The 13064-nt window shown below is 38.6% G+C and overlaps 1 long non-coding RNA gene across 1 annotated transcript in view; it reads right to left on the reverse strand.

Annotated features, from left to right (window-relative positions):
* Positions 1–13064, reverse strand: part of LOC109382804 (uncharacterized) — a 278663-nt gene that overhangs the window by 167588 nt on the left and 98011 nt on the right. The window lies entirely within an intron of this gene.

Raw genomic sequence — 13064 nt, forward strand, 5'->3', positions numbered from 1 at the left:
TGGTTGTGTAACCCACAGTCTGGAGCACAGGTGGGCTGCCAATGGTTTGGTGCCATGTTGATCAGCTCCAAAAGGTATTCCTCCCAGGTAGACTTGGAAATGGTAAAGCCATTAAAAGCATCTCCCCTAAATCCTTCTAGGCAGTTGGGGAGGGTAAGGGAGGGTTGGCAATGCCTCCTGAGGTGCTGTCAGATCCATATGTGACAAGGACAATAGTGATCTTGTCACTGGGTCTGCTCAAGTTGAGCTGCCTGTTCCACCGCCCTGCACAATATAGAGACAGACTTTCTAGTTCACAGAGCACACCACCAAGCCAGTGGGGTGTTCCATACGTCGAGGCTCCTGTGGTCTAATGGTGGTGTTTTGGTTCTTGGGCACAGCCGTGGTTATATTCGGTAAAAGCTTAAGCAGTAGTTAAAAGTACCGTTTTTGTCTCAATAAAGCAATGACCAATGGTCATTGTTTTATTAATGACCTGTTTTACTAATTTCTCAATTCAATTTAAGTTCTTGTTTGTAGGGAAAAAGAATGTGAGCATCTGGTCTTTTTTTTTTTGTGTGTATTACAAATGCGCTTTTTGTTTCCAGCCCTCACTTGTGCAGCCTTTGTGCCACATAGATATGCCCACTGTCCCCTTTCTATCTTTTTGGTATTTTTCCACAATTCTTCCTCAACAACAAATCAACCATTGATAAATAAAATGGAAAACTACAACTAAAACTGCATTACCATGTCTCCCAATTACACAATGGCATATTGCTTTGCTTGGGAGAGTTTAACCTTAATTCACACTGGAAGATATCCTAAAAGATCCAAGGAAAGGTAAAAAAGTTGAAATGCCTGCAGGGCGTGTACAGTTAGCATTCAGGAACCATAATCTAATTAAGACACACAAGCCTAGACGACTTGCCTTTTAAAGTTCTGTGCAGACCTGAAAAAACAGCCAAATAAGGTCTTACCCATGGGTCATGTATGGCCTAGGACATCTAGTAATGACCCCTGACCTAGAGAGTAGGAGGCTCTTTCAAAAGCCAGTTTGATAGAGGGAAGGAAGATCCTCCCCCCAACCACCTCCCTCACCTCCCAACCCGAGGTCAATGCATGAGGAGCTCAAAGAGAAAGTCAAAGCAACTTCAACTTCTTGCTGAAAACTGCCAGCCTAGCTGATTTGTGAGCTCAGAATTCTTCCCTTGGCTTAGCCTAGAAGTCCAAAGCAAGGCTGCTGGAATAGCACACCAGTCTAAACACAAGAGTCCGCAATCAAGAGGAAATGCCTAAGCTGATGGCACTCAATTACTCTTGATATTGTGATCAAGGAAAATGTTTCCTCTTTCTAATCAAAAAATCCAATCGCCTACTATGGGTGGGTTTCAAACCATTAAGCAGCAAGCTCCAGTCATCAGGGCATTTCCTATTGAGTGGAAGGTCTGGAAAGTAGGCTTTTCCCTGGGAGAAAGTCTCTGCTAAAATCCCCTGAGAGCACTTTTTGCCCTAGCAAAGCTTCGCCTAGGCCTAATAGTACACACAGTCTTGAGAGTTTGGTCTATTTATTACATGTATAACGGGATGTCAAAATGGAAATTTTCTCTCAGTTGAGAGTTCATAGACCCCAAGGCAGATTTTCAAAGTTAGTGTCCAAAACAAGTTAGGGAACTCACCTACAACAAAAATATCAAAGTCAGAGATGAAAGAAAATCAACCAAGAAAAGAATTTGGGAGGAGGATTTATTGGGAGAGAGTTGTGCTTTAACCACTGGGAAAGGAGGAAGGGGGTCTATTCTCACTTCCAGCCAGGTGAAGGACAATTCCATGGGACCACTGGAGAGCTTACCATGTGACTCCTGCATTACCATGTGATTCCACGGTGGACTGAAATCCCACAGGGAGGGAGGTGTACTTGAGCTGCAGACATGAGCTCAAGGAGAGGTGGCCGTGTTGGAATCTTCATGGGCCTGCACTCCCTGAGCTCATCAGCACAAGGACACTGGCCTGTTTCCTATGACGAGATGGGGCCACTACAAGAGAGCTGGTGTGCGGTCATTTTAGGTCCTGTCTTATAGGGTCTCCTGCTTGGTGAGAGCTCACCAATTGAAAGCTGGAGGTGACTACCAGATTCCTTGGGATGAGGAGTAAATGAAGAACTAGAGGAGAGAGAATATATCACCTGCATCAAAAGAACTACAAGTGAAAGGGTCTCATGATTAGGGTGGCAAGTGGGGGTGGGGAGCAGTGAGGGAGTGCATAGTCTCTGCAAAATCCAAAAACATGTCCAGGAGAAAAAAAAATTTGCCTTAAACACCTGCCAGACCCAGAACATATAAAGCCATCTAAGAGCAGTGACATCAAGTAAAAACTTTCTGGCTCCCGCTAGCTTGTTAGATTTTCATTCTAACACAGAGAACTCAGACACAGTCATGGGGATGTGAAGAAGAGATAACATAGTGCAAGACCCAACCACACCCCTTCTGCGAGTGTTCCAGCAGCATACCCACTACAAATAAAATGCCACTCCAACAAAAAGATCTCCTGAGATTTATCTTAGATTTGCTGTCGTCAATGTATTAAGAGCAAAGTATAAGCTCACCTCTCACACAAGGAAGTCACTTTGGTCACACCAGCTTATTTTCACTTTACCTACATAATTATGGACACTTAACTGGATACTCCAATTAGAATATGGTCCATGTGAGTTCTTTATCCATTTCCATTTGAGGATAATATGTTGCTAATGCTTAAACTTTGAAAACTCTTCTTTAGCAAGAAAGGATTTAGAGTTTTTTGGTTTCGTTTAGTTTTCTTTTTTGTTTTTGTTTTGTTTGTTTGTTTTGGTGGTCTTCCTGCTGCTTTCTATAGTGGTTCCCATAGAGTTGACAGCTATCTTGCATTTAACCCAAGGACAAATATCTTCATGGTTGATTAGACATTAATAGGCTGTCTCAGGTTGAAAATCTGGATGTAAGTAAAATGGTCTAAAAAAACTTAAAGGCTGAGAATTTGGGGCTTGGAAAAAGAAAAATCAAAGGAGTTGAGACTTTTAAGGAGTGACCTAAAATTGGATTTAAGTGTAAAAGGCACACTGTTAGGAGGTTACCAAGCAGCTGTTCTCCATCTCCATTATAGACAGAACATGGAGAAAAACAGGAAAAAGAATAAACCACATATGTTGTACCAAGTCAGGCTGGAGTTAGAAGGGAGGGTTGGGAGAGAACATTTCATAACTATTCATTTTTTTTGCTGCCCTATCCCTACCTGAAGTAAAGACCAAGCCAGAGAGAAGACATCTGGGGGCTACTCCTGAACTCTAGGACTCCTTACATCTCTCCTGGGAAGAAAAATAATCCATGCACTTGTTCAAAGACTCTAGTTTGCTTCAAATGACTGAAATTAAACTGTTGCCAGAATCTCTGAGCACCAACACTTGTAATTCCAACATATTTTCACTTACTTGCAGCCAGTTGTGGCCTTTATTTTAAGTAGAACATGTTAAACAACATACGGAAAATTGCTATTAATACATGAGTTATTTAAAAATAATTCTGTTTTAAAAACAATATAAGTCTGATAAAGCACTAGAAGAGACAGAGAAGAGGAATTCGAGAAGATAGTTGGAAAGGCTGTAAAGTTATTATTTACAACTTTAAATAATGAATAATAAACCAATTAAAAAATAGTTAATCCTTGCTAAGGAGCCTGGGGATGCACAGAAATGAGCCCAGGAAGAAAGGAATATTTGGGAAACTCTTCCTCTGGGCTGAGGGAAAGGCTAACATAAGTTCCGCAGACGTGGGAAGGAAGGGGTCATACTTCATCCCACTAATGGTGTTAGCAGGGAGAAGAATCATGGATGGTGTGACACTATTGAGTGGATATTTCTATAAGTTAGAAAGCACTTTCTTACCCAATCATAAGGGACTCCAAAAGGTATCCAAAGAGTTGAATGGGTCAAATTTAAGAAGGACTTCTTTAACATTTATGGAGGATCTTTAACGTAATGGTTAACGGCATAGCTCTGGAGTAGGTCCATGTGAGCTGAATTCTAGCAATGCCCCTCAGTAGCTGTGTGAGCCTCGGCAAGTTTCTGGTTCTCTCTGGGCTTCAGTTTGGACACGTAAAACAGGGAGGCTAACAGGACCTCCTAGGTAGGGTTCTGTGAGATGAGAATTCAATGAGAATGTGCTCAGAACATGAGAAGTGCTTAGAACAGCACCTGACACAGAGTAGGCGCATTTAAGTGAACAGCCCCTCAGCAGACAACAGCTCTACAAAAAAAAAGAATGAAAACAAAAAAAGAGAGAAATCCAAAGCTCAAAGAGATTCTCAACTGTTCAACATCACACTCAGCCCTAAGTCTCCATTTCTAAACTCAGGGTTGTCTACCATAATACACTGCTGCCATGAAACCAAGGGGCCCATAAGTCAAAGGGATCGAGTTTAGCTTCACCTCCTTTCACTTCTTGGGGCTGTATTCTGATGGCAAGGTCACTGAGTAATGCTCAAAATCTTGAAAACTGCCTTATTAGAAAGGGTCTTAAAGTGTTACGTGGTGATTCTATTCCACAGACCCTGGAGGAAAAGTCTTAGTTCAACTCTCAGCTCACTTTCTTCAACAGCTCTGTGACCTTGGGAATGGCACTCTAGCCATTAAATTAGAAAATCCTTACACTTGGTTCTTTAGTACATATCTGAATTATAGTAGTCCTCCTTATCCATGGGGAAAAATTTCCAAGACCCCCAGTGTATGCCTGAAATCACGGACAGTACCAAGCCCTACATATACTACGATTTTTCCTATACATGCCAACGATAAAGTTTAATTTATAAATTAGGCACAGTAAGAAATTAACAATAATAAATAATAATAAAATAGAACAATTATAACAATATACTGTAATAAAAATTATGTGAATGGGGTATTTCTCTCTCAAAATATCTTATTGTACTGTTCTCACCTTTTCATTTAAAGGAAGCACTTTACGGCTTCTCTTTGGCATGTCCGAATTGCCAGCATCACTACTCTTATGCTTTGGGACCATTATTAAGTAAAATAACCGTTACCTGAACACACGCATCATGGTACCACGACAGTCTAATAACTCAAATGGCTACTAAGTGACTAACGTGCACGTAGCATATACCTGCAGTGTAGACCATGTACAGTAATACCTTGGTTTGCGAGCATAATTTGTTCTGGAAACAAACTACTCACATTGCAAGACATTGCTCATTTACCAAGTTAAAAGGTAGTATTAGGTTGGTGCAAAAGTAATTGCAGTTCTTGCAATTACAAGTAATGATACAAACCACTATTATTTTTGCACCAACCTAATAGAAACGTTTGCTTGTTTTGTGGAACACTCGCAAACCAAGTTACTCGCAATCCAAGGTTTTACTGTATCTATAAACTCCACTTCACCAATTGAGAACAATTTATAATAAGTCCTCCCAGAACTTTAAAGGATCCTCTTAGAAAACCTGCTCATTATCAAGATGATATTGGTCTATCCTTAGCTGTATCCAATCTCTCCATATCTGTTTAAGCTTCTCTGTCGGAATTATATGCTCATAAGTACTTTCCACACATGTTCTTAGGCAACGTTTACAAAAAGAAGAGTGATTATAATGCATTCCACTGCCCAATAAGTTTTACCAGGTAAATAAACATCCAATCTTCTCACCACATTTACTATTACTATTATTGCTATTACCATAGCTTTATTCTAATTCATCTCACGGTGAGTATATTTTATTTTTATTTTATTTTATTTTTTTAATTGGGGAATTGGGGGAGAGGAACACACAAGTTGCTGTCCTTTTGTACTTCAGTCTAGTTGTGGAGGACGTTGCTTCACTGGCCCATTGTTGGCATTATCATTGCACTCTTCCTGGGTGAGGCAGTCACTCACCGGCCACTGGACAGCCGCTCACAGCAGCTCACGGCAGCTCATGCCCACTGCGGGCCAGCCCCACTGTAGCCCATGCCGTAGCCAGCGACGCATGGCAGCCCAGCTCCAGGTCGAACTGTTGTTCACCATCTTAGCTGTAGAGAGCACAGCGTCACTGGCCCTCATGTGGGACCCAAACTGGGGCTCTGCTGCTCAGAGCTGGCATCCCAAGCCAACTTTTAACCAACGCGCCACTCACTGGCTCACGATGAGTATACTTTAAATGTGATAGAGGTCATATCCGACACAGCATTAAATCATTAATTAGTTGATATTTAAAAGACACCTCTTGGCCTATTAGTTTATGTCACTGAGTATACTCCACAGCAGCACTGCCCACCAAACTTACTTTGATGATGAAAAGGCTCTCTGTCTGCAATGTCCTATATGGTAGCCACCAGCCACATCTGGTATTAAGCCTGTGAAATGTGGTTAATGCAATTGAAGAACTAAATTTTTCACTATTATTTAAATTAATTTAAATTTAAAGTCACATGTGACCAGTAGCTAGTATATGAATGCAGATCTAGAGCATTTATCATAGTACATACTAATGACCCTGATGATAAAAAAAAATGATACTAAAAGGTACCATTTATTGAACATTATCAGGGGCCAGGCATTAGCCTAAGTCCTTTTAATACACGTTATATAATTTACTTCTCACAAGAGTTCTCTCTGTTAAGTGCTATCATTACTCTTCCGATTTTTCAGTTGAAGAAACTGAGATCACACAGCCAGTAAGCCATGGAACTGAAGTTCAAACCCAGAGCTGTCTCCAGAGCACAGAGCAGAACTCCGTCCTTCCCTCAGCAATATCCACTGGCCACGTGTGTGTGCATTTTAGATTTCAATGGATAGGAAAAAGAGAATAAATTACTTTTTCTCTATTCTTTTAAAAATCTCCTCCACTTAATGCCCAAGACTGGGCCCTAAAGGAAGAAAAAACTCTATGACTGAGGACTCTTCTAGTTCTAACAACAAATGTTTCTATGATTTAAATAAAAAGTTTGAGGTCAAGAGGTGAACTGGAATCCAAATTGGATTTATGGTTTGGAGAATCTCTGCCCACTTGAGGATATGACACTATTTTTACATTTACTTAAGATTTATTCTTGCCTGCTTCTGTGAGGATTTGAAGGGGATTATAGATTCAAACATGTAAGAATCATAAAGAGCACAAATCAGTTGGAAAAAAATTAATGGGATAAAGATTTTTAAGCAACCAATTTCTGAGACAGAGGATTGACTAAAGCTTTTCACCTCAGACAAAATGATAATGATAATAATAATAACCACAACAGCTAATAAAATGTGGAAGCATTAGGCTACACTGTTGTTCCGGGTTTTTTGTTTTCTTGATAAAGAAATCAATCAAATTTGCGTGCAGGTTTCACTGAAGACACAAGTTGCTCAAGTAATTCTCATTTCCCCTCCCCCATGAAAGCAGACAATATTGCAGGAATATAAATCTCAGTGAAGGCAATTCTCTGAGCAGAGAGGTCACATAGCTCAGGAGCTCATCTTTTGAGAGCATCTAAGTGTCCTTCTGCCCATCCAGCACTAACACAGATGTGGCTTGCCTGCCTGGTCCCCTCTGCATGGTCTCTTCTCTCCATTGTTGCTGCTGAACACTCAGAGACTAGATTGGGCTGGGGGGAGGTTAGTGGCCCCCTCCACGACCAGAACAGGAGAAAAGCAGATAAGAAAAGTGGCCACTTGGCTCAGTGAGCACGCTCTTTCATGCCAACAGGGGAATTCTTTACAAGTGGAGAACTACCTGTTGCCATTTACTTGCAACTGAGCTGAATGTGTGTGTGTGTGTGTGTGTGTGTGTGTGTGTGTCTGTGTGTCTGTGTATCAGAGGTTTCATTAAATGGTTTTTGAATTGGTTTGTGGGCTTTGTCTCCTTATGTACTTTCTTCTCCCTATTTGAAGAAAAGAAATAATCACAACAATACACACACACACACACACACACACACACACACACACACACCTTTTTCTAATATGAAACAATAACTTCTGGGATATCTTCTAAGGAATGATGCATTATCTTTATCAGTCAGACAGTTAAAGGACTTGGTTGCCTGTTACTTTTTAGCACACAGCTGCCTCTAATGCACTTTTTCCTTACTACATGCCTTGAGCTGGTGGTGGTGGAGGGAGAGTTGAAGTGAATCAAAGAGTGCAAAGCCTGTGACTGCCTTAATGTGTCTCCAATTCCATAATGAGGTAAAACGAAAAGTGTATCTGTATTTATATGTTTGTTACATGTGAGGTGCTTGATATGCCTTAATTTAATACTCACAGATCTATCCATGGGAGGTGTGATCCTTATCTCCATTTTAAAGATGGAAAACATCAAGGTAAACCGCCCAAGATTTCACAGCCCACATTTGTCAAAGACAGACTTCAAAACCCAGTTTGTCTACTGCAAATCTCATGATCAAAGTTACTAGACTGTTGGTCCTGGACAGGAGAGACCATGTCTATGTTGAATACCTGTGTACCTGGCTGACTACGTACTGGCATTCAATAATACTGTCTGACTGGCTGGCTGGGTGTGCTTTACCCCCACTTCTCTTTGGTTACATCACAACTGAGCTCTAAACTGAAAACTTGAAAGGAATAGAAATCCAAGAAATTTTCCAGTCATTGCTTACAAAGCCTCAGCAGTCCTTTTTGTTGTTGTCCTAAATAAAAGGTCTGTCAGTCTACTCCATTAATTCTTCCATCCCATTCTTATCCATTCAACTCAACAAACATTTCAGTATGATATGAGCAACAGTGGAAATGTACATTCTAAAAATTACATCTCTTGGTTATGTAAGAGTAGGTGAATTGCTGTTCTTTCATAAATAGGGTTGAGAGTTTCAACGTTAACAAGAAGGAAAATACATTAAAACCTAGATGGTGCTGTTAGCTCCTGTTTATTTGTTTTTAATTAATAGACATCATTTTTTAGAACAGTATAAGGTTTACTGAAAAATTTAGCAGAAAGTTCAGTTCCTAAATACACCCCCCTCCCACAGTTTCCCCTATCGACATGTAACATTAATGTGGTACATTTGTTACAACTGATGAGTGCATATTGATAAATTATTTTTAACTAAAGCTCATAGTTTATATTAGGGTTCACTTTTTGTGTTATACATTCTACAGGTTTTGACCAATACATAATGACATGTATCCATCATTATAGTATTGTACATAATAGTTTCACTGCCCTGAGAATCCTCTATCTATTCATCTCTATCTATTCATCTCTTCCTCTCCTCAAGCCCCTGGTAACCACTGATCTTTTCACTGTCTCTATAGTTTTGCCTTTTTCAGAGTATCATACAATTGAACTCATACAGTATGTAATCTTTTTCAGACTGGCTTCTTCGACTTAGCAATATGCATTTAAGTCTCCTCTCTGTCTTTTTGCGCCTTGACAGCTCACTTCTGTTTATCACTGAATAATATTCCATTGTATGGATGTACCACAGTTTATCCATTCACCTATTGAAGGACATCTTGATTGCTTCCAAGTGTGGGCACTTATGAATACAGCTGCTATAAACATGCATCTGCACATTTTGAGGGAGACATGCATTTTCAATTCATTTGGGTAAATATCAAGAAATGTGACTACTGTATTGTATGAAAAGAGCATGTTTAGTGTTGTAAGAAACTGCCAAACTGTCTTCCAAAGTGGCTGTATCATTTTGCATTCCCACCAGCAATGAATAGAGTTCCTGATGCTCCACGTCTTTGTCAGCATTTGGCATTGTCAGTGTTTTGTGTAACGGTATCTGGTTGTTTTAACTCACAATCCCTAATGACACATGATGTTGAACATATTTCCATGTGCTCATTTGCCATCTGTATATCCTCTTTGGTGAGGTATGTTAGAGCTTTTGAGCATTTGTAAATTGCTTTCTTATTGTTGAGTTTTAAGAACTTGTGCTTTTTTCATTGTTTTAAAAACACAAAGCCTTCTTCTCTTCTTCCTTTTGCCAACTGGGTATGGTAACTAAACTGTTGCTGCCTTTCCAATGCTGCTGAGCTCTACGCTGACATCTTGGCTAACACTTTTATTTCACAGCACTGTACTCCCAAGGGCAATGGGGGAAAGGACAACTGGAAGCAAGGCATCTCAACGAAGCTTTGAACAGTCTTGGACCAGGACCAAGCCACCAGAACACAGAAGTCAAAAACCACAGCATGCCATAAGGAATCCAAACTACAGTGTGTCAGGTTAGCATAATGTTCCATTATTTCAATATTTTTTAAACATGAGACTTCTGGAAGGTATCAATTCTCTAGGGTTTTCATTCCACACAATAATGAAGAGCTATGTCAAAAAAGAAATTTCAACAGAACTTTAAGGAAAATAGGTCTTCAAATGGGCAGAAGAGTGAACATTTCTGAACTGTAACTTGCCAGAGAATTATATCCGCCAGAATGTTTCTATCTAGAAAGAAACTAAATGTAATGTTCTTTGGGTCTCCATCAGCAGCAAGGTAAACAGGAAGAATTTCTCAGAAGTGCTTTATGAAGTTATATAAAGAACTATTTTTAAAGGCTTTTCAGGGTTGGCAGCTTGAATTTTTTTTTTTTAAGTAAAAAGTTTGTTAGTTCTTCTGACTTGCTAACATGTACCACAGATCTCAGTAATTACAGCAGATAAATCCTGATGAAGTAGTTGAGAAGATTACAGCCTAAGAATATCAGAAAAGAAAAAGAAAAACACTCCTACTGAGTTATGCCCTTTTTTATCTAATGCAATTGGGCCTAAAACATTACAGATTACAGACCTCTATTCACAGGCTCCCTTTTGATGCCTAAGTAGCAGGCTCACCTGCCATGACAACCTTTTGAAATCAACTTTGAAGGCATTACCTTTCTTTCACACATTGCGTCACTGTCTGTAAGCGTTCTCACTTGCATTACCTTAGAAGGTAAGGAGGGCTTGAAGTAGTTAAATCCTCATATAATCCAGGAACTTTATTTTACTTAAAGGCTTCTGTGTCCGCCCAATGAACCCATTCCAAAATTGACAAAGTGGAATCTCACCAAATATATTACCACACTTGGAAATAAACAGGTATGAGCAAACTTATGCTGTAAAAGGCCACGTAGTTAATATTTTAGGCTTTGAGGGCCATACAGTCTCTGTCGCAACTACTCAGCTCTGCAGCTGTAGCATGAAAGCAGCCATAGACAAGACATAAAGGAATCAGCATGGCTGTGTTCCAATCAAATTTTATTTATGGGCACTAAAATTAGAATTTCATATAAGTTCCAAGTGAAATAACACCCTTATTTTAATTTTTCAACCATTTAAAAATCTAAAAACCATTCTTAGCTCAAGGACCATACAAAAACAAGCATTAGGCCAGATTTAGCCCACAGGTCATTGTCTAACTTAGAAGAAGTCTCAAAACATTAGATAGTCACAAAATAAACAGGAGCCAGGGCCTTCTATTGGAATGATCTATAGAATCCTATAAGGAGACAAGCTTCCAATTTACAAATATAAAGAACAATATACCCAGAAAATTTTGGGTTTGTATGTTTTAAAAGCCACCACAGGTGTTATAAACTCATTTTATATGTGCTATGAAGTTCAAACCAAATGAAAAAAATCTTGAATTCTTCAAACTGTAATGTAATACATCCTCTCAAAAATGAAAAAAAAAATTATAAACATTAAATGCTTAAATACTAACAGTAAGTATGAATTTAATATTTTAAATATTGATTTTTAAATACTTAAAACTGAGATATTTAAAAATATTTTCTCTTTCCTTAATGTCTATTAAAAGTCACATGTCTGTCCTAGCCAGAGCAATTAGGCCAAAAAAAGAAATAAAAGGTATCCAAATCGGGAATGAAGAAGAACTGTCACTATTTGCAGGTGACATAATTCTATACATAGAAAACCCTAAATAAAACCATTTACAATTGCAACAAAAAGAATAAAATGCCTAGGAATAAACTAAGCAAAAGAGGTGAAGACCTATACACTGAAAACGTTGTTGAAAAAAATTAAAGACATAAAGAAATGGAAAGATATTCCATGTTCATGGATTAGAATTAACATTGTTAAAATGGCCATTTTGCCTAAAGCAATATGCAGATTTAATGCAATCCCTATCAAAATCCCAGTGACATTGCTCACAGAAATAGAACAAAAAAATCCTTAAATTTGTATGGGACCACAAAAGAATCTGAATAACCAAGGCAACCTGAGAAAAATGAACAAAGCCAGAGATATCACACTCCCTGACTTCAAACTATACTACAAACCTACAGTAATCAAAACAGCATGGTATTGGCAGAAAAACAGACACACAGGCCAATGGAACAGAACTAAGAGCCCAGAGATAAACCTATATATATATGAGAAATTAATTTTTTACAAAGGAGCAAAAAACATACAATGGAGAAAGGAAAGTCTTCTTCAATAAATGATGTTGAGAAAACTAAAGAGCCACATGCAAAAGAATGAAACTAGACTGTTATCTGACACCATATACAAAGAATTAACACAAAGTGGATTAAAGACTTGAATATAAGACCTGAAACAATAAGATACATAGAAGAAAACATAGACACTAAACTTATAGACCTTGGTCTCAGAAGGGTTTTTGTGAACTTAACCTTTAAGATGAGGGAAGTAAAAAAATAAGTAAATAAATGAATGGGACTACATCAAACTAAAATACTTCTGCAAAAGAAACCATCAACAAAACTAAAAGGCAACCAATTGAATGGGAAAAGATCATTCCAAATGATACCTCCGATAAGGGGTTAATATGCAAAATATATAAAAAACCCATACAACTCAACAACAAAAATACAACCCAATTAAAAAAAGGTCAGAGGACCTGAGTAGGCACTCAAAAAAATTAAAAATAGAGCTACCATATGACCCAAAAATCCTTTTACTGGGTATCTACCCAGGAAATCTGAAAATACTTATCCATAAAGATATATGTACCCCTATGTTCATTGCAGCATTATTTACAATAGCCAAGATATAGAAAGAACCCAGTGTCTTTCAACGAATGATTTCATAAAGGTGTGGTATGTATATACAATGGAATACTACTCGGCCATTAAAAAAAA

This window comes from Hipposideros armiger, unplaced genomic scaffold (genome assembly GCF_001890085.2).
Source record: "Hipposideros armiger isolate ML-2016 unplaced genomic scaffold, ASM189008v1 scaffold_70, whole genome shotgun sequence".
Taxonomy (NCBI): domain Eukaryota; kingdom Metazoa; phylum Chordata; class Mammalia; order Chiroptera; family Hipposideridae; genus Hipposideros; species Hipposideros armiger.